Here is a 21,248-nt window from a genome sequence, read left to right as displayed (position 1 = left end):
CGCCGCATCAAACAAATAGGGACAAATTAGGGGGAAAACGCATCCCGCGGTCGGTGTCTATTCTGGGTCCCTCGCGCTATGAAACCCGCTTCTATGCGATTGCGTTCGTGGCGTGATCTCTCGCGTGCTGTTCTTCTCTCTAGTTCAGGTGCTTTCGCGTCTGAAGTGGGTAGCACAGACGCCGAATTCGCGAAGCCGTTTGCCGTGGATTCTAGCGCGTGCTCACGCGGTGCACTTTGGGGGAGATGTGAAAGGCTGCGGACAAAACGACCCGGGCCTGCCAGTCACGGAGAACTTTCAGCGGCAAGTTTGGAAATCAATGTGAGGTGCAACAGCCGGGTCTCTGACGAGGGGAGAGGAGGGGCCACCGGCTCTGCTGTTTCTCCAGCCTTGCACCACTTGTGCAGGCTGCACCAATTTGTTTACTATTTACCTGTCCTGAACAGTTTTCAACAGTTCCTTGGCAGTTCAAATCTCCTCTGGCAATGGAAATTGTATGGACAAATAAAATTCGGGGCTGCTCTATAGCAATTTTGAGCAGTAAAAAAGAACAAATGAAAGAGGCCTTTTATTCACTCCATACAGCGGCAATAATATTTACACCGCGTACTTTATGACTGTCTCAAAGACATTCACTCTATACTAGACATGTACCTGCGCCTTCGCCGGCTGTGTGGATTCAGCGTAACCCGCTCCCGCTGACATGCGGCGGATAGTGTCGGCCGCCCAACTTATATCAAGGCCGCAGCCTTTAGTTTCGACCAGCTCGCCCAAAAATATACCCAGCAAAAATAAAATCTCCTCATAGATTCGCTCGCTCTCAGGAGGTGCGTAGATTTCACACGATTCTCTTCCCTGATGCAATGGCGACCATGCTGCCCTGTCCCGTTCACTGACCCCTTCCCCTCCTGCAGATGTCCTGCCGAAGCGGTTGACGCGAGTCATTTATTGTGCGCATGCCCTTCACTGGAATCAGCGAGAACTGAACATCTTAGATGCATCGGTCCCCATCCTCGGAGACCTCCCGATCGCCAGCAGTGCCGCTGGGGACCTCACCACGGCCCCTTTTTTGCCTTCCATCGCGAGATGGCAGCAAAGCTGTACTTATAGAAATGTGTTATATTTATGCAAGTGGCCACACTGTCACATCAAAAAAGAACACGTAACATCCTGTAAATCATGTAAATGCCTGCACTGTAACATGCGCTTTGCAACAATATCTGCGCCCCAATCAAGGCCGACAGACCGGAAGGGCGGCAGGGCGATTCATTCTAAACGATTAGCCACCACAAGTTCTTTACTTTCAGGGATCGAAGAAAAAAATTGGCGCAGTTCGCAAAAGTGGTGCAAGGCTGGAGAAACCGCAGAGCTGGGGGTCGCCCAGCTTCTCCCCACACTGACAGCGGATCCCAGGAGATAGGGACCCCAGCAGTGCTAAGCCGTTTTGGACGGCACTATAAAGCAAATACCATTAAAGTATGTAAAGCGTTGTATTCAGTAGGAATCGTCGTCATCCCCTACGTCACCATCTTCCGACGGCACAGCCACGTAGAGCAAATCCTCTAAAGCGTGTACTCGTCCCAGTGAACCTCCACTTCTTCGTCAGCTGGTCCGCTGGCCGTCTCCACATGTGGACTTTGAAGGAATGGCGACATATTCGTGGTCATCGTCTTCGGCGCGACATATCCGTGGCGCGCCGTCGCTACAGGACGACGACGACGCCGGCGGGAGCTCCTCATGGGAGCAAGCTCACACGCTAACCTGGACGACGCCGGGCGGTCGCCGCGAGGCGCGCGCTCACGTGCGCTCGGGGTTTTATGTTTACGCCGGACGGATTCGTGTAGGACTGAACAGCTGTACTGTTGAAATATGGCGTACTGGTGAAGACGGTCGGGCACCTTTTGCTACTGCCCAGTTTAGGCACGCGCTACGAAGGGCTTCGCGCTATGGAACGGTTCAAAGGCACGTGGTTACAGATGCGAGTGCGATGGCAAGGAAAAGTACGCTTCCAACAAAACGAAAGGTGAACAATAATTACGAGCTATTCCACTCTCGGAAGACGTAGTTTTACACACATCACACAAACGGTTCGAGAGTGTACACGTATTCATTTTTTCCCCATTTTGTAACGTCTACTGCTTTGTGATTACTTAATAAAACCGGCACTGAGAAGTGCAGTTTTGCCCTAGCATACAAACATGGATTGATTTGATTGATTGCAGGGTTTAACGCGATACAAACCGCTTTCCGTTTCCCTCCCGTGGAAGCGCATGCATCGACAGCAGAAGGATTTTTCATTAACTTCATAATGGGCTACCTAATAAACAAAAGTAAGTGAAAATCTCCGTAATTTACGAGCGGCTAATTGTCACCCACCTTGTTGCGGGACGAGTCTGATAAAAGAGAAGTTTTAGCGGTTTTCTGTAATCATACTCCTCCCATGGATCACCATGCATTGACAGCCGCCGGGAATTCTGTAACGTTTACAACTTCACCGTGTACTAATTGTGAGAAGTAAATTAAACTCGGCGCAACGACAGCACCACCTTAGCCGCCAATTACCATAGTTCTTGATGGGAAACTGTTGACAAACAACAGTTACGGCCGTTTTCTGTAACCATTCTCCTAAGTAGGTGCCCATGAATTTAAAGCAGATGGTAATATTGTAACGTTTACGAATTCACTGTTAACAAACTAAACATGACACGTACATAAAACTGGGCGTACTAATAGGGTCGTCGTAGCGACCTGTCGCAATAATATTGTTTCTGGGAAAGGTCTGATCAAACAAAAGTTACAGCCGTTTTCTCCTGACCATTCGCAAAAAGGTCGACTTTACTGCAAGGCATTGTTTTGGCTTTGCAGAACAATAACTAGCGGAAATATTTAGAACTTCCTGAGAATGTGAAGGCGAAAGCCTAGTTGGACCTTCTGTTGAAGGGCGTTGATACTGAGGTGCGACCATATGAATTGTAAATGAATATTAAAATCTTTTTTGCAACCTTTCTGATTTATCAACATTGCCCTTTGTGAATGGGTCCCAGATTATGATACACGATACACACGTACATCACACGGTACATTTCAATTTTCATATTCTGTCGAAGTGAACGGGGCAATAGGCGTTCGAGACGCCTGTCGAGGCCCCGTATCTGAAGATTGCACAACGGCAGCAGCGACCGCTTAACAAAGCACTTTTAACAACAGAAGAATGCAGATTATGACAATACATTGACACACTGCGACGTAAGCGAGCATGCATAAACATAATTACAGGTTGATTTTACACCATAAAGCACAAGTGAACATAGAGTGAATACGTAATTCAAGAAATGATGTTAGAGACAGTAAAATAATCCAAAGAATTTTTAGCAAACTCAAAGTTGTAAACCAGAACAAACAATACCCAGACTAAATGTGTTACTGAGATCGGGGATGGTACTTATAGTATATATGTGGCTTATACCCAATAAAAATATAATACACAATGACATAGTATTCAAAACCAATGTGATGGCAAAAATAAAAAATAAAAAAAATATGACCTAACGTGGTCAAGTTCGACAATTATTTTCTTTGAAAAAAAATAGTTTCACTTCTTTCTTCAGTACGCCGATGGAACAAGAACTTTGAAAAACATTGGTAATTCCTGGGTAGTTGTTTAAAAAGTGGGGAATTTGAAAACCTAACGTTTGTTTACCATAAGATGTGCGAACCCGTTTTGTTAGGTATGGTTCATGCCTGAGGTCGTAACGACATTTTTCTCTTTTAAATTTATTGAGATACACGACAGGATCGGGTTTTCCATCGTGGAATATCTTAAAAGCTAAGCGTTGGAGATAAATATTATGTATTTTAAGGAGGTTATTTTTGTAGAAGTAAGGAAGGGTATGGTCGTCCCACTTAAGATTTTCTATGAATCGAACAAACTTTTTTTGTAAGATACAGATACGGTCTAAGTTGCCTATGGTAGTGGTGCCCCAGACGAGGATGCAGTAGCAAAGACGAGAATACATTAAAGCATAATATAACTGGCACTTAAACAACCTAGGAAGAAAATTTCTAAATCTGTTTAACATGCCGATAGTCTTAGATAAGCTTATACGTAAATTATTAATGTGTTGTATCCAGCTTAAATGTTCATTAAAAGTGACACCCAAGAATTTAACTGATGTCACCCTTTCAATCTTCTTGCCAGCTATTGACAATACAACACTGGGAATCATTGGCTTGTTCCAGGATCTAAGTAGAATATATTTTGTTTTATCCGTATTTAGTGCGATGTCATTTGTCAAGAGCCACAAATGAAGTTCCTTTAACCACCTATTAGCTTTCTGAACCACAATCTCGAGATAAGTTCCATGGAAAAACACATTCGTATCGTCAGCGTATAAGACAATATTTGGAGTTTCAGGTACAAGGACAATATCATTAATATAAGCAAGGAACAATAAGGGGCCCAAAATTGAACCCTGTGGCACACCATACCTTATGATTTCCGAGGTAGATTTGAAGATTTGAAGATTTGCGTAGTCTGTCATTGGTCAAATAATTGTATTGAATGGGAGAAGACGTACATTAGGTGCGGAGGATTTCAAGGAACTGTGTAGAAAGAACAGATTGCGGAGTGATTTAGCTGTCATACTGTTTATGTGCTTTATCCAGGAAAGCTTGTCCTATATCTACAGGCCTAGGTACTTGTAATGTTCTTCATCCTGTAGACGAATGTTATTAGCGGCGTATTGGTGCTCAAGTGAAACTTTTTGTGGAGTCTTTTCATGAAGACAGTTTGTTAAAAGCTGACGGACCTTTTCCAATCGTCGCGCCAAGCAATTATTTTCTGAAAGTTATTACTTAGTCCTAATTGAGGACGCGGGTTCGATTAACGGCCGCGGGGAACGCTTTTCTAATGGAGGCGAAAAGCGAAAACACTCATGTGTTTTAGATTTCGACGCAGGTTAAACATCCCCAGGTGGTCAATATTAATGCGGATCCCTCCCCTACAGCGCGCCTCAACGCGTGTGTATCGTGGGCGTGTGAAACATCATATTCATTCAATGCAGTCGTAACTGGCTTGTGGAGCTTCTATATTTTCATAGACAATGCAGTCATCAGCGTACTACTTCATAGGAACATAAAGGCTAGAAACTATGTCATTATTATATAACAGAAACAACAAAGGGCCCAGCAGCAATCCTTGAGGGACGCCAGAATCAACCGGTGCACACTTCGAAGAAGCGTTATTGATTACGACAAATTGACTTCGATTTCGGAAGTATGCAAAAATCCAGGGAAGTAATTTATTATTTTTCCGAATATGTTTTAATTTGTGCAGAAGCTTTTGGTGCAGTACTTTACCAAATGTTTTTAAAGTCCATAAATATTACGTCAGTGTGATTAGCTTCGTTAATTGCACCAGAAAAGTCACAAACGGTTTTAACTGGTTAAGCAGTGGTCGAGAAACCAGCCCGAAATCCATGGTGTACATATATTAACACCTTATGTTATTCTAAATAGTTAATTACATGCTTGTAAACGATATGTTCCAGCAGTTCCAATGACGTTGAAGTTAGTGAAATCGTGCGGTAATTTGGAATACAACTTTATCCCGCATTTTTCTGTACAGGTTTGATTCCGGCCAACCTCCAGCCATCAGGGAAAGTGCCTTCGTTTAGACACCTCCTGAAAACAACATATAAGCAGTTTTCACTCCATTCGTATATATTTTTAAGAATGAATTTGGGCTATCGTCTCGACCTGGAGATTTGTTTATATCAAGAGTTCACAATAAATTCAATATTTCAAGCTCAGAAATGCTAACAACAGAAAAGGGGGAAGATTCATTGAAAGCACAGGAAGAACATTATCGTCCTTCGTGTAAATTAACGTGAAATAGTCAACAAAGGCTGCGGCAATCACTTCATCGTCATGCACACATTCGCCGTCTATGACGAACTTGTAAGGAGAGCAATACCGCGCGGTAATGGTTCTGCAGAATCACTCGGGGTGCGCTTTCATTAACTCAGAAGAGAGGCGCTATAGAATTTGTTTATCTTGACATATTTTCAATTTGAGATCTGTGGATGTTTTATCTATAGAGATTGCTGCTCGACATTTGTAGAAGTTTCGAACTTCTGTAATCTTTTGAGCTTCCGCTGCAATTGGAACGTGCCCCGACTTATTTAATGATTGTGGTTTTTGGATTTTAAAGGAAGTTTATGCACAAAGCTTACTATGCACTCCTTAAAAATGTCTCTGAAATGGAGCCACAATTTCATCACTGTGCACGTCGCGTTGGCAAAATTGTCGTAGCAGAGGTCCAACTTGTCAATGATAGATTCGTCATTAGCGCGAGACATATTTGGGTGCATGCATATATTATTATGATACAATGCATGGACATCTTATAAATTTAACACTAGATTGGTGACCTAGTATACCAGACGTGACATGACATGAGGTCTTACCTCTTTATGATACCACTAACAAAATAATAAATCAAGAATGGAGGCTGATCCGTTCTGTGTTTTTGTGCAGTCATTTACAACCTGCGTTAGGTCATACATGACAACAATATCTAGCCATTTATCTTGTGCTTGTGTACTTGGCAAAACGTCTGTCCAATCCACAAGATGCAAGATGAAAGCCCCAGCCATGATCAATTTATCGCCAGGTTTTACATGTTTGAGGAGATATTCTTTTGTTAGTTAATACAACAAAAGAGCTGTTGGGTGGTCTATAAACAACTCCAATTATATGTCACATTTTCTTAATGTATTTGACAAAAGATACTTTCAAGACCTCAAACATCAGGCATCCTAAGACCCTAATGTTATTTTTAAAAAGAATAGTTACTCCTCCGCCCCTTGGGTCGCGGTCATTACAGAATGCCTTAGAGTGGGCTAGGCAGCACCGTGTTCGGGAGGTTGCTTATGCATTTCTACTTTTTCGTCCAGATCGCCCTGCGGCGGGTGGATTCCGTCGTCGGCCCGGCGGAACTTTTTCCACCGCAAGGAAGCATCGTCGCGCCTGTGCCAGACAGCACCATCATGGAAAGCAGCGCCTCAAGTGCTGCTCCCCTACCGTGTTGTCAACAGTGTGACGTCAGTGGACACTCTTGAGCTTCAGCATAAAACCCGGAGCCATCTTCAGCAGCCTTTCAGTGGGCTTGGCAGCACCGTGTTCGGCCGGTTGCTCATGCATTTCTACTTTTTCGTCCAGGTGGGTGACAAAAATTCTGTCTGCTCTATTAGAGACGATTCGCCCACTTTAGTAGTGCTGCCAAGCCCACAGAGCCTGCTTTCTTCATTGTGTAATTGTTTGCTTGTTATTAGACTACTGCTGTTGACATCAGGTGACGTGCAGTTAAACCCTGAACCACACTCAGACTCAGATTCTAGTTCCGAAGCCACCTTAACAGCCAGCTTCGCAAGAAAATCCCAAAGGAACAAACGAAGACAAATAAAACGCTCACTGTTCTTTCCGAAAACTTGAAACAAGTAGAAACAACGGTAGGAAACTTACAGGAAAGATTAACCACCATAGAAAAAGAGTTATCTCGCGTACAACAATGCGAGGATAAACTCACCGAGCATGAGGTAATGACCGTAGAAAGAAATAAACTTGTGCGAGAGTTCTTGGTTAAGCTTGAAGACTTGGGAGACAGGACCCGCCGGAATAACATATTAATCTATGGCTTGGAAAAGGTAGGTAACGAACAAAATGCAGATTTACAACAGCGGATTGTTAAGGGCATTTTCTAAGATATCCTCAAGGTCAATGTTACATCTGTAGAACGTATGCATCGAATTGGCAGGAAAAAACAAAATTGACAGCGGCCAATAATTCTTAAGCTGTACAATTTCTCTGAAAAAATGTTAGTCCTTCGTAATTGCGGCAAACTGAAGGGAACAACAATATCGATATCTAAAGAATTTTCTGCACGAGTTCGGGACTTGCGCAAAAAAACTATGACAATCAGCAAAGGAAGATCGGGACAATGGTGGCAAGGTTACTCTTGTATTCGATAAACTGAAGATAGATGACGACTTGTAGGTATGGGATGAACAAAAAAATGCGGGAGTTTCCCTGAGGAGGGCACGTCACGATAGTCCCGCGAAAAACAACGCGTGACACGCGCAAGCCACTACACCGTTTTTTTTGTTATGTTTGAATGCCCGTAGCATTGTTAACAAAACTGATAAGCTAAAAGAATTTTTATTTTCGTACACTCCTGATATTGTTGTGATAACTGAAACGTGCCTACACTCAGACGTACTTGATTTTGAAATCGTTCCTACGTCATATTGTCTACTTCGGTCAGAACGTGACGGTCGCGGGGGCGGGGTCGCCATTGTAATAAAACGCGGCCTGCAATATCGTAGAGAAAAGGGTATCGCGAATCGGTTGATTGATTGTAGGGTTTAACGCGCCGACGCAACGCAGGCGATGAGGCGCGCCGTAGTGGAGGGCTCCGGATTAATTTTGACCACCTGGGGATCTTTAACGTGCGCCGAAATGTCGTACACCCGGGCATTTTTGCTTTTCGCCTCCATCAGAAAAGCGACCGCCGCGGCCGGGAATCGAACCCGCGACCTCGTGCTCAGCAGGGTATCGCGAATCATGAAAGCGTTTGGGGCACAATATTTGCTCGCGATGCTCCAGTACTGATCGGTGGCATCTACAGAAAGACAAATGCGTCTGATTACTTTTTACAAGTACATGACTATCTGGTTGACAGGTTACCCCCGTACCAAATTAATACTTAATGGAGATTTTAATCTCGCTATTGACTGGAGAAACTTTACAAGTACTAGAAATACCGCCAACAGCGAGCTATTATACAATTAAATGTTCAATTTTTCATTGTCCCAGTTGGTCCAGGAACCAACCCGTATTCAAGGAAATACTTGCTCCATACTAGACCTAGCCTTTCTTTCTGACAACCTATCCGGTAAAGCCACTGCATAAGATGGAATATCTGACCACAAAATGTTAATCATAACTTTTAACCTTGAATGTTTACATCCCAAACCCGATGGCACAAATTCACGGATAGCCGTAAAAGACTACACCAGAGCTAATGATGTTTGTGTTACCTCGACACAGCACTAGAGACTTTTTCTCTAGAAGAATGTGAGGGTGTTAATGGTATGCGGATTCATCTGAAAAAAATAAATACGTAGTGTGAATAAAACTTTATCCCAACGGAACTAAAACGCACACGAAGAAAAACACCATGGATCAATCGCCGTGTTATTCACACTAAAAGAAGGGTACAGAGAATGCGCAAAAACAAGAGGAACCCAGTCATTTTAAGGGAACTTGCATCTCAGGTTAAGGCGGAAATTAGAAGTGCAAGGCAAGCTTTTTTTTCACATACGTTATCGCACTTCATGATGCATCAGCCACAAAAAGTTTGGCGTTACTTGGCACGGCCTAAAAACCCAACAGCCGAAGTAGAAATTGAGGGTACTGTTGTAAATGACGCGCAGGCTGTTTCCAATGCTTTCAATAGATATTTTCAGTCGGTATTTACGCGGGCATGCACACCAAGCAGCCCTGTTGCTCCGGTGCATCCTTTTTCAATGCCCGACGTCCTTATCACTACGGAAGGTATTATTAACCTGCTGTTACAGATCGATGTTAAGAAATCAGTGGGTCCTGATAATATTTCAAATATTTTCCTTCGGCACTACGCAGAACAGCTGTCCCTTTCTTGAAGCAATTTTTAAAGCATCCCTGCTAACAGCTTCTTTACCTGCAGACTGGTTGTGTGCAAAAGTAATTCCAATTCATAAAGGTGGGAGCAAGCTGTTCATAGAAACCTTCAGGCCTATCTCACTAAGTAGTTGCTGCTGTAAGTTATTGGAACACGTAATCAACAAGGCAACAATGACATATTTAGAAGACAACAACTTATTGTACCCAAACCAACACGGATTCCGTAAAAACCTGTCTACTGTAACTCAACTCCTGGAAATCACGCATGATTTCGTAACTGCTATTAACTCACAACTGCAAACCGACGCCATATTTATAGACTTCGCCAAAGCTTTTGATAAGGTGCCCCACAGTAAATTGATTGACAAACTTGTATCTATTGGTATTAACAGTAACATAATAGCATGGATAAAAATGTATCTATCAAATCGTAGGCAGTATGTAACCGTAAACAACACAGCCTCTGATTCATTGGAAGTTTTTTCCGGAGTACCGCAAGGTTCCGTTTTAGGACCCATCTTGTTCCTAATATATGTCAATGATATCTATATGTGCCTTGAGCCTAACGTTAAACTGAGACTATTCGCTGATGACTGCGTGATCTACACCACTATCCGCACTACTGATGACAAGCTTAGACGTAACACCACACTAGCTAATATTGCATGTTGGTGCCTTCAGTGGGGAATGGAAATTAACGTGTCGAAAACAGCTTGCCTTAGCATAACTCACCGAAAAAGAATCCAGCATTTTAATTACAATTTGGTTGGCACAAACATTGCAAAAAAAGGGCACTGTTAAATGCCTGGGTGTCACGTTTACAAGTAAACTGAAGCGGGATGCACATTTAAACAGCACATACACAAACGCATATCGCCAGCTAGGGTTCCTCGGTGGAAAACTTGCATTGGCGCCTTCTAATGTAAAACTGACAGCATATAAATCTCTCATAAGGTCGATCCTCGAGTACGCCAGCATTGTTTGAAACCCCTATAAAAATATCTTTCCAACAAATTAGAAAACGTCCAACACAAGGCCCTTCGCTTAATATATTCGAAGTATTCTAGGCATGACTGTCCCTGAGCTGCGCAGGCGGGCATGCTTACCGACCATTGCAGCCCGTCGCCGTGTCTGTTCCTTAAAGTTTCTTTTTCTTTTATATCACAACGGTTTAAACATACATAAGGACAACTATATAAATCCGCCTAACCATTACTCTCTTCGTACCAACTCATAATAAGTGCATCAGACCCTTCATGTCACGCTGTGACACTTTTAAATGTTCATTCTTCCCGTCAGCAGTGGAAGAGTGGAAAAAACTGCCTCGTGAATGCGTTAACATTTCCTCTGCAGATTCATTTGTTCATAATGTAGAAAGATTGTTTTATGAAGAGTAAAAGAGTAAAAGTTTCCCTTTTTTTGTTTGTGCGCGCTTCCGAACACACTGATCACTGTACACCTGCTGATGCCACAATGATGTTTTGTGACCTGGCCATGATTTTGTGCAATAGCTTTCATCTTCCAAGTTTTAGTTTCACCAGCATCTTGTGATTCTGTTTCTTTCTGTATGTGCGATATTGCTTGGTTTGTACCCGAGTGTGTATATTTGCACGCCCACCCTGTATGAGCCTGAGAAAAGCTTATAGTATTAAATAGATAAAAAAATAAATAATAGAAATATAGTTTGCAGGGACGAATTCACTGTTAAAGATATCATCACGTGGCCACGTTTCTGTGAGTAGAGCAAATTCCGGATCACGAGCACCAAGTAACCTTTAGAGCCATAGAGGTTTATTCACAACGCTCTGCAGTTAAGATTCAAAATAGTGAATGCCTGTCTAAGCTTTTGGGGTCAGTTGTTCTTCCGATTTATGTACCGTTTGTCGCTTTCTTCGTTTCATGTATACATTGTCACGTTGAAACCGAACTGAAACCTACCAGCCCACGTGAGCTGGAACTTTCATTAAGCGCACAGGGACTTTACCGTTTCGATAAGTTTTGGCCTTCATTATGTCATTTGCCTGTTAATATGCGTAGTACTACGTGTGTCCGTCCGACGCCATCACGCCTCGCCCTTTCTTTCCGGTGAGCCTAACCTTCCCGATCCAACCTCGCGCGACAGCCAGCCCTCAACAAGCCCTTCAATGTTTCCACGTTAAACATTTTGCACACAATATCGGTTCACTATTAGTTATTACCATGTTTTGAGTGAAACGTGCAGTGAACTGGCAGTCGCTACTGGTGTCTGACATGACGGACAGTGCGAAGGAGCTTGAGCATGAAAGAGAATATTATGATTGGACAGCGCAAACGGGACGAGCGAAGTACACAACACGAGCGCTTAATAACAAACGCATTTTTATTGGAGATCATAAAACCACAGCCGTGACGTAGACCCCGCGCCAAACACACTCATACAGAAAACTGAAGCTCAAGTGCTGTCAAGATGAACAACTTCACTACCCAGCAATGCCACCGAAGGCGAAATAATGCACCTGTTAGAATTCTGTTTTATCGAGAAGGATTTTGAAATCTCCCTCGTCCGCTCGTCTTTATGCAAACAGAACACTTGTACGCCGTTAAGCCTGCGGTATCAGCCATGCTTACAGCGCCGACAGTTGGGACGTGGGCGGGCCTTAACGTGTTGCGATTTTCCCGCAGGCGCTCATTAATGCACCGCCCCGGTGTCTGTGCAATCTATATTTAATCACACGACAGGGAAATGCAGTACACAACGTTCATTTGGTATGCAACAAACTGTGACTGGTGTTTTACACCACAGCCCTTATTTTGCGAAGAAGTCTTTTTTTTTGTTGTGTAACTTCCTGTCAATTGCCGGACAAAGCTTTCCTAACTTATTCTTTGCCGAAAAAACCACGTCGACGTTAAGCTGCCAGCCATCTTTATCAACCTGTGCGAAAGTGCGTGGAGATACGGGTTAAGCGCAAATTGTTGGAGTTTTTCCTTTGCCTGTTTTGACCTTCCCGAATTTTTCCATGTAAGAAAAACCTTCTTAGCCGCAGAAACAAGCGCATGTCCCGGGAATCCTGCCTGTATTAGTCTGGTAAGTTCAAAAGCTAAACTGGCACCCATGCTGCAAACGCACGACTTCGTTACAGACAAAATGCAGGCTCTTAGCGGCTATTCTCAACTTTACCACCTTCGAGTGGCAAAAAGGAAAACTTAACAAAGGCTTCCTCGACCTTGGCGAGTACGTCCATCACACGTGCTCATACTGAAAGAAGAGTGAAAGATCCAACAACTGAATAACACCTCCCTTGGGAACTTCCGTGGCGAAAACCAAACCGTGTCCATTTTTTCCAAATGCACAAAGGATGTTAGACATGTTTTGCTTGAAGTTACTGAGACCAACAACCAAGTGGTAATCATCCTCATACCTACATGCTTTCACAATAAAAGTTTCCAGCTTTTTGTCAAGAACGATGTTCACGGCATTCAGAAAAATGTTACTCAAGATAGGGGTGAGAACCAATACATAGCCCCGATTTGTGAATGTAAACAATTTCACCCCAGGCCAAACAGAAGCTCAAAAGTTCCAAGAAACTCGACAGGGAAATGCCACACCTATTAACCAACTGCATCTCGTCGTTTTGTTCTGTAATACACTGCTTCACACAGCACATAAGTTTTTCATAAGGAATAGAGAAGACCAAATTGGTGACAACAATACTGAAAGCAAAGCATTGGCTAGGTTCTTCTGTAGACAAATATTCTGCTACCTGGTCAGCAACTGTAGCAAGAAACGGGTGTGCCATAGCTAACGGAACAACTGGTTCTGTAGGTATGTAGAGCCATTGCCTTGCAATTAATCTATTTCTCTCATTTACTGATCGTAGGGTTTAGTGTCACTAGATAAGGTTAAAGAGTATCGGCACTCTTTTCTCATAGTGTTCCGTGCCGCACAGTGATCATTGGTCAGTTCGAAACACGTGACATTTGTTTACACTGCGAGGATTCATGGGTGCGGCCATTTTGTTGTTTATGCATTTCCTCTCGGTCAACTGTGGTAGTCTCAGCTTGTCTTCCCTGCTCTGCGGCTGCGCGCGACTGGCGTCGTTACGAACGCGAATGAAAAATAATGCGCTTCGCAGCGTTTCAGCTGCAGAAGTGTGTCCGAAGGTGCGGTGTTGCTGCGTCTTCGGCAGTGTTGTTTAGAAATGACCTCGTCAATGTTAGCGGCAAGGCCGCAGAACCGGCACTCTGGAAACACTGATAAACACCAAAATGGCTGACGTTGCTCATTTGCATGACTCAGTGACGGTAGTCTGTATCCTATCTAGTGTCACTGGTAGGGTTTAACGAGCCGACGCAACGCAGGCGATGAGGCGCGCCGTAGTGGAGGGCTCCCGATTGATTTTAACCCCCTGGGGATCTTTAATGTCCATTTCTGTCATAATAAGTTAATAACGCTAAACGGGATACCCGGTTTGTGAGCCTTTGAAGCGAAGAAGGGTTCCAGCGTATCCTTTTTCGGCAAACTGACAAGAGGGGCTTTAGCCGGTGCAACTTCATATTGTTTAGCAACGCTAGAGCTTGCTTCTTATCTCACTAGGTTTCATCCGGGCTTCTCTGAAATTTTTAACAATGAAGGCGAGCGCGGTCTCACAAAACTGTCTCCGGGGTGGATCACAAAAAGAACCCTTCCTTATCTGCCGCCAATAGCCTAAGGTCATTGGACACAAAGTGGTTCGCCAACTAGTTGATAGAGCAGCCATTTACAGGTTTTGCCTTTTCCCTAGACAACGCCGCCGCGCACTCTTTCAAACAAATTGTACTCTCCTCTTGGGAAACCGTTTGTGCTACAGACCGTGACATGGCGAGCTTCTCGTCATGCATGAGTGAAGGGAGAAGGGTGGTATTTTAAAGGTTCGGTTGGTACAGGCTGTTCATCTTGGCCACGCCAATATCATCATCATGAATTACGCTCCAAAGGAAGGTTGTTAAAGGTAGCAAAACCATTGTTGGGAACTATTTCGGCGTTGGCTGATAATCATAAGCACCACTGAATATTGTTAAAACTACATGCTATTCTAAATGTAATTTAAATGTTTATTCATTTTTGCCGGCGGGTGCCACCGCTGCAAGACAAACCAGCAGTGAAGAAGTGTGTCTGCGAATTGTCATAAATGATTATCGAATTCCTTTCATCATAAAAACATGAAACAGTGAGAGAAGTTAAGAATTGCCAATTCCAAATTAAGGCACCGCTTGCTCTTTGCAAAATGCTAAAGAAAAAGGTGCGGTTTGCGCCGAAGCTGCACCTGGGCTGTGTGGCGCGCCGTAGAAGAGGTCCCCGGGTTAATTTTGACCCCCTGGGAATATTTAACGGTTTTTGCCTCCATCTGAAAAGCGGTCGTGGTCAAACAAGCGTATTTGAGCTAAGCAGCACAACGCCTCAGCCGCTGGGCCACCACGGTGGGTTTGCCCAAAATGCTAGCTGACCTCATTCCTAGTTGCATGGCGCTTCAAGGTGCCTCTATACGCATATATAAGTACAGGCCTGGTACCTCACAGTTGCTACACAAGCCCTTCTTCTTACTGAAGGGATTGGGCCGAGATTCGGAAGACGAACCTTTACCAAGAACATGCTGCTTGGTAGTCCAAGCGAACGAAGTGAGAAGGGTTCGCTGACCATAATTGTTCATAACTGGTGAGTTCATCCTCAGGTGCCCAGTTATCGAACGCGTTTGTCAGTATTAACGTAGTGAAGGTTCTGGGGAATTGGTAGGTTCTGGGGAATTGGTATTCCCTATTCCCCACTGCAGCGCAGCAAGACAAAAACAAATGGACAGATGCGCAACGAGTGAACATTTGGTGAGCCTTTCTTGTTGGCCTTCTTTCCTTTGTCGTCATCGCTGCTGCCCCGTAGGTGTCATTATGATAGCAAAACGATTATGGCCAGTACCTGCGCGACGCCCACTTCTAAATACCATGATATTGATCCATGGACAAGAGAAAAAACGTGCATCGGCCGCCTACCCTTTCTTTCAAAAAACAGGTTTCATCGCACGGCAAGTTTATCTGCCTATAATAAAAACAAAGAGCACCTGGCTTATCTGGCACTGGTAATTTTCAGCGGAGGTCTTTTGCTTTCTGAATGGTGTATACTGACCCGCTTGCCGCAGAGGACGTGGCGCCCAATCCGGAACTAAAGTCTTACGTATACGAACAACGCTATAGAAGAGCTACACACCATACTAAATAAGGCAGGTGTGAAGAATTTCATTTTGAAGTGGAAGTTTAAATTTTGCCTTGGTAGTTACGGAACTTTCCTTTTAACTAGCCTTACCAAGCTCATGGCAACATATCTGGGCAACCGAGGTAGTGCAGAAACATTTAAGCTAAGGCATGTCTCTTGTACCGTGCAAAAGCGATATCGATGATGCCCAAAATTAAGGACATTACTAAACGTAAAGCGTACAACAATACTCCCTGATTGCTGATCATAAGTAAGCACAGCCTTTTGTAGAAAGAATGGTGCGAAGCTAAACCTATTGATTTGTTTAGCATAACGCTGCCCACATAAACGGCTCAAACATAGACTGAAGACATAGGTTTTGTGTTCGCCTGACTAATGTTACGCATTAGCACATCAGTCTAACGAAGGGGAAGCGCAACGAAAAGTGTAAAAGACGAGGATAAAAAACGCTTTAGCTTTTCTGCTCCTCTTGGACGTAGACACTGCGTTTTTTGTGTGAGTGCGGTATGTACTGTGAGTGCAGTATTGTGAATAAATAAATAAATAAAATGTACCACACTAGATGCAAATTATAATGACGATAACCCTACTTTTATCGGCACACGCATGCGCATGGGTTGGAACCCAAATAGGAAATCCTCTAACGAGAAAGCGAAATGTTCTACCAATACATACAAACATACTGAAGCATCGAAAATATCGAAAAACAAAATAAAATATAAGACATTTCATTCTCCCAATAAGCTCGTTCGAAAAGAAGAGCTCAAAGTATGGGTCAACAACTGATTACTTGAACAGGTGGGCTCAGTTACATACCTAGGAGTTCTTATGGATACTCATATGTATTTGCAAAATCCTGTCGCTGCTGTTTCTGGAAAGCTAGCATCTACTTGGTGCGCATTACTGCAAGCCCGTGACGTGTTTGATGTACAAATATAAAAACGTTTTATTACGCTTTATTCAATAGTCACCTAATTTGGGGCCGGACGTACAATACCTATCCTAATATTATACGTCGCCTACAAAAACAATACTTGGCGAATAATCACACGCTCAAGACGAGACGCACCTAGCAACCCCCTTTTTGACGCTCTTCAAGAATTGACATTTCATCAATTACGTCAAAAAAACACAGCCGGTTGGTATACAGTACAATAAATTAAAGTCATCCTTTAAACAAATCGATATTTTATCCTTCATTGCGCCAAACAAGAAGTTCCGGTGTAGGCAACCTTCACCTGGTACCCGTCAGTTGTGTGTACGGACAGCGGCTGGTAGAATTCATGGGGGCAAAACATGTAACTGTATACCACAGAACGAAAAAGGTTTAGTTACAGCATAAAAACACATTTTCTTAAAGAACCCTGTAAAAATGAACATGATCACACGAGTGTGGAGCTTTCCCTACTTAACGTTTTATTCCGTATTCTTCTTAGACACTTTATTTTATATGCAAGCCTCCTCAACCCTCATTCATTTTATTTTGGGGCTCGTACGAGGTTTCTGTTTTCTGTAAATATAGTGCGAATGTATTCTGTATATGTAACGAAGTAGTTTGTTCTGTGTATGTGTCAGTGCATATTCTATAAGTGCCCATGTTTCTTTTCTGTAGTCGGTCTATAAGCCTTCCTCACATGTATTCATGTGTGTATATTATATATATAAATTATATATTATATATAATGATATACATATATATATATATATATAATATATATTGTAGAGGCGCGCAGCATTGCGAAAGACAAGCTGTGAGCATCGCATCGTCAGTGGTCAATCCATCTGCAGAGCAACGAGGACGGCGGCCGATTGTAAGAAAAGGAAGAAGCGCAGAGCTCGTTCAAGGGGAGAATAAACATGGCGTCCTGACATTGGGCCGTAGTTCATTACAAGTGGCGCACCCTACAAGCCTTTAAGCCTCGAGGTGACCCAACCCCCGGACCTGCTCTCCCTTGCGGCGAGCCAGCCGCAGGGACGGCCCTCCGCAGCGGCCAAGGCCTGGCACGCCTTCCAGCCTGGCTGCCCGAGTTAATCGGTTGGCCGCGGTCCCAGCACGAGCTCCGAACGCAAGGAGAGCCCAGCACCCAGGCGAGCCAGCCTCGGGCGCGGCCTTCCCCAGTGATCGACGTCTTCTGGACTCACCGCTGCTTCCGCCGTTTGCGCCATGATTTCTTCGGACTTTGGATTCTCCTTCGAGAGTGACCAACCTTTCCCGATGGCGATCAGTGCTGCGCGTGGTGGCCACGCTTCTTGGCTGTCCAGGCCCTGACAGAGGTGGGCCGGCAACTTGCCGACGGCGTGCCTACCCCGGAATACACGGTCCGTGGCCGCGCGCTTTAATCGCGCGCCCACGCGGATGTACCGGTGTTTCGTGGATTTAAGGACGACGCTGTTCGCTGGGTACAGCTCATTGGCAGCCTTGCTGCGCGCATGCATGGCCTGAGAACGCAAAGTGGTCAATCGCTGAAGAACGCTTGCGCGACGCTGCCCGGGCATGGAATCTGTACGACGGATACACTCATTCATCCTGGGCAAGCTGGAGCGGGGCGTTGACGGCTGTGTTCGGTAACTTCTCAGGTACCTATGATACCCGCTACATGGAGATACACAGCCGCTACCAAGGCCACGGAGAGGACCTCAAGGTCTACATCTATGACATGCTCCGCCTGCTCGTAGACTGCGGCCTCCCTTGGCTGTCTGCTGCAGCGAGGCAATATGTCATACGTGGCCTTGCTGACCCCGCCCAAGCTGCAACCCTCGCATTGCTGCCACCAGATTTGAGCCTGCAAGATTTCATCCACCTGGCTGTAGAATTGCAGCAGAGTGCAACTTGTAAGACAGAGGGGCCTCACCTGCAAGTCTCGATGCAGACCCTGGCAGAGACTTCGGGCCCTGGTCCTGAACTAAGTGATTTGGCTGTGAAGAAGGAGGAGACAACCAGCAAGAAGACCCCAATTGTGACTGAGGAAGAGGCACCGCGACCAAAGTATCCGCACCAAGCCCAAAACCAGCCGACGGTTTCCTGCGTGCCGATGGAGGCGTCCCTTGAACATGAGCCACCTTCGGCTCACGAAGATTCTAAGAGTTTGTCGAGGACGGAGGGCCAGTCACCACCGCCACTTAACCTCTGCCTTCTGGAAGGCCAAGAAGTAAACGAGCTCGAAGTATCCCAGAGCCGGAATGACAAAGAGACAAGTCCAGAACTGAAGTCGCTGAAAGTAGAGGAGCTAGGTGACCAGCCAGAAGACACCGAAGGTCACCGAAGGCGGGGAACCATGTCCAGGATCTCCCGAAATGACGCCGAAAGACAATCTAACGTTGTCCGCGACGAGTAACGCAAATTAACCAAGGAAGCGCATCGTGTGGCGACTAGAACGCGAGAAAACGACCGAGAACGACACCTGGAGCAATTCCTCAGCAATGGTCTATGAAGACTCCGTTAAAGGCAAAGCCATTGTTTCGGTACAAAAGGATGACGCCGAAGCCAGCAACGAGCTAGTGTCAACCGTCCAAACAAAACACGAAAAGCTAGTCCAACATAAGGAAGCACTTGCCACAGACAAGGATGTATTAGCGGCAAAAAAAAAATGCCCGCCAGGTGGGATCCGAACCCTGGCCAGGGTCAGATCCCACCTGGCGGGCATTTTTTCTCCACTTTCTTTCTTTCTTTCCAAATTCTTTATCTGTTTGAATGACCTACCACATCCTTTGCTTTCCGAGGTTTTCTTGACTGCCAACTCTTATTTCTGTCTTATTTTCAACGAGCCCCTCATTTCCCATTCTGATTCCCTATATATATATATATATATATATATATATTGTAGCAAGTATGTAGCGCAAATGTACGAGCAATTGTACATTTGCTCGTACATTTGCTCGAACAGCATAAGACATCACGGGCAACTCTCCGTATGTGGCTATGCTCCGGATGACGACGAAGAAGAGGACGCTCTCGTTGAAGCTCAGCCTCGCGATAAGCTGGTTGTCTCGGCTCGCCCCTGCTGCGCTGACGCCTCGTTCACGAATAAACAGGCCCATCCTTCTACAGGAACGTCGCGTATCTCCTTTACAATTTTTGGTGGAGGTGGTCATGCCACTGCCGGAGTTCAACGCATTCGCCCCATGCCTGTGTGCCGCATCCGGCGTCCTCATTCGCAAACCCTTGGCGCACGTCCGATAATCGCCCTATCTGTTATTCGTGTGGGATTGCGGGACATGTGGCACGCTACTGTCGCCGTGGCATGACGGGTACGCGCAACTCATCGTGGTCCTTTCCTTATGCGCCCTCAGCACCCATGACGCACGCCCCCGCCCCGTTTTCGACGACACCCATCTCGTCCGATGACCGTGACGTCGCCAGCCGTCGCTCGCAGTCTCCACGACGCCGCTCACTCTCTCCGATGCGCCGTCGCCCTACGACTAGTCAGACGGAAAACTAGACGCCGCAGTTCCGGAGGCAAAAACTGCGTCACCGTCGAAATGCCAAAGTCCTCCTCCTTCGCCGCCTAATTTAATCAATTTGTATGTTGATGGTGTTTTTACCCTGGCGCTCATTGATACTGGAGCTGCGGTTTCTGTTATTGACGATAAATTTTGCCGATCGTTCCGAAAGGTGACGACGCCTATAAATGGTGTTACTCTGCGCACCGCTAATGCGCAACCTGTGGAACCGCTGGCCGCATGCACTGCTCGAGTTACAATTCAAGGGGTCGTCTACATCATCGAGCTCATCGTCCTGCCGTCCTGCTCTCACAATCTCATTATCGGATGGGACTTCTTGTCACGACATCACGCCATCATTGACTGCGCGCGCGCTGAAGTAGAGCTGTTTCCGGTACTTGAAGACGATTGTGAGAAAGCCGCGGCAAAGTTGCTTGTTGCTGACGACACGGACATCCCACCGGACTCAACTGTGCTTGTGCCATTGTCGTGCAGCAGTGTTTCGGACGCCACAGTCATATTCGCCCCTTCTGGTCTCTTGTCGCTTCGCAAATTCTTTCCACTGCCGTTCGCTGTCCTCGACATCAAAGCCGGTTCCTGCTCTGTGCCTTTCTCCAACCCAAATCCGTACCCCATCAAACTCTTTCGCAGTGAATGCGTTGGCCTTATAGAGAAAGTTGAGCCTTCCGTTCTTATCGACGTAGCTGAAGACGTTTCTCCCGTTCATATCACCGCGCTTAGCTCCGGTTGCTTAGGTGATATCCAACCTGATGCGACTATGTTGCTCAACGCCATTGACGACGCCCTTACTTCGACCCAACGTGACGAACTATTGACCGTTCTACGACGCTTCAGTACATCATTC

The 21,248-nt window shown here is 45.2% G+C and overlaps 1 protein-coding gene and 1 pseudogene across 2 annotated transcripts in view; one reads left to right on the top strand and one right to left on the bottom strand.

The window, feature by feature from the left end:
* The window catches only part of LOC144156369 (octopamine receptor beta-2R-like), a 426,836-nt gene that overhangs the window by 380,673 nt on the left and 24,915 nt on the right, over window positions 1-21,248 (bottom strand). The gene's annotated exons all lie outside the window — the stretch shown is intronic.
* On the top strand, window positions 6,904-8,133 carry LOC144173859 (uncharacterized; annotated as a pseudogene).

The sequence above is a fragment of the Haemaphysalis longicornis genome, unplaced genomic scaffold (assembly GCF_048455015.1).
Source record: "Haemaphysalis longicornis isolate Haplotype H1 unplaced genomic scaffold, Haemaphysalis longicornis Haplotype H1 scaffold_1, whole genome shotgun sequence".
Lineage (NCBI taxonomy): Eukaryota > Metazoa > Arthropoda > Arachnida > Ixodida > Ixodidae > Haemaphysalis > Haemaphysalis longicornis.
This window is presented reverse-complemented; position numbering and strand designations above follow the sequence as displayed.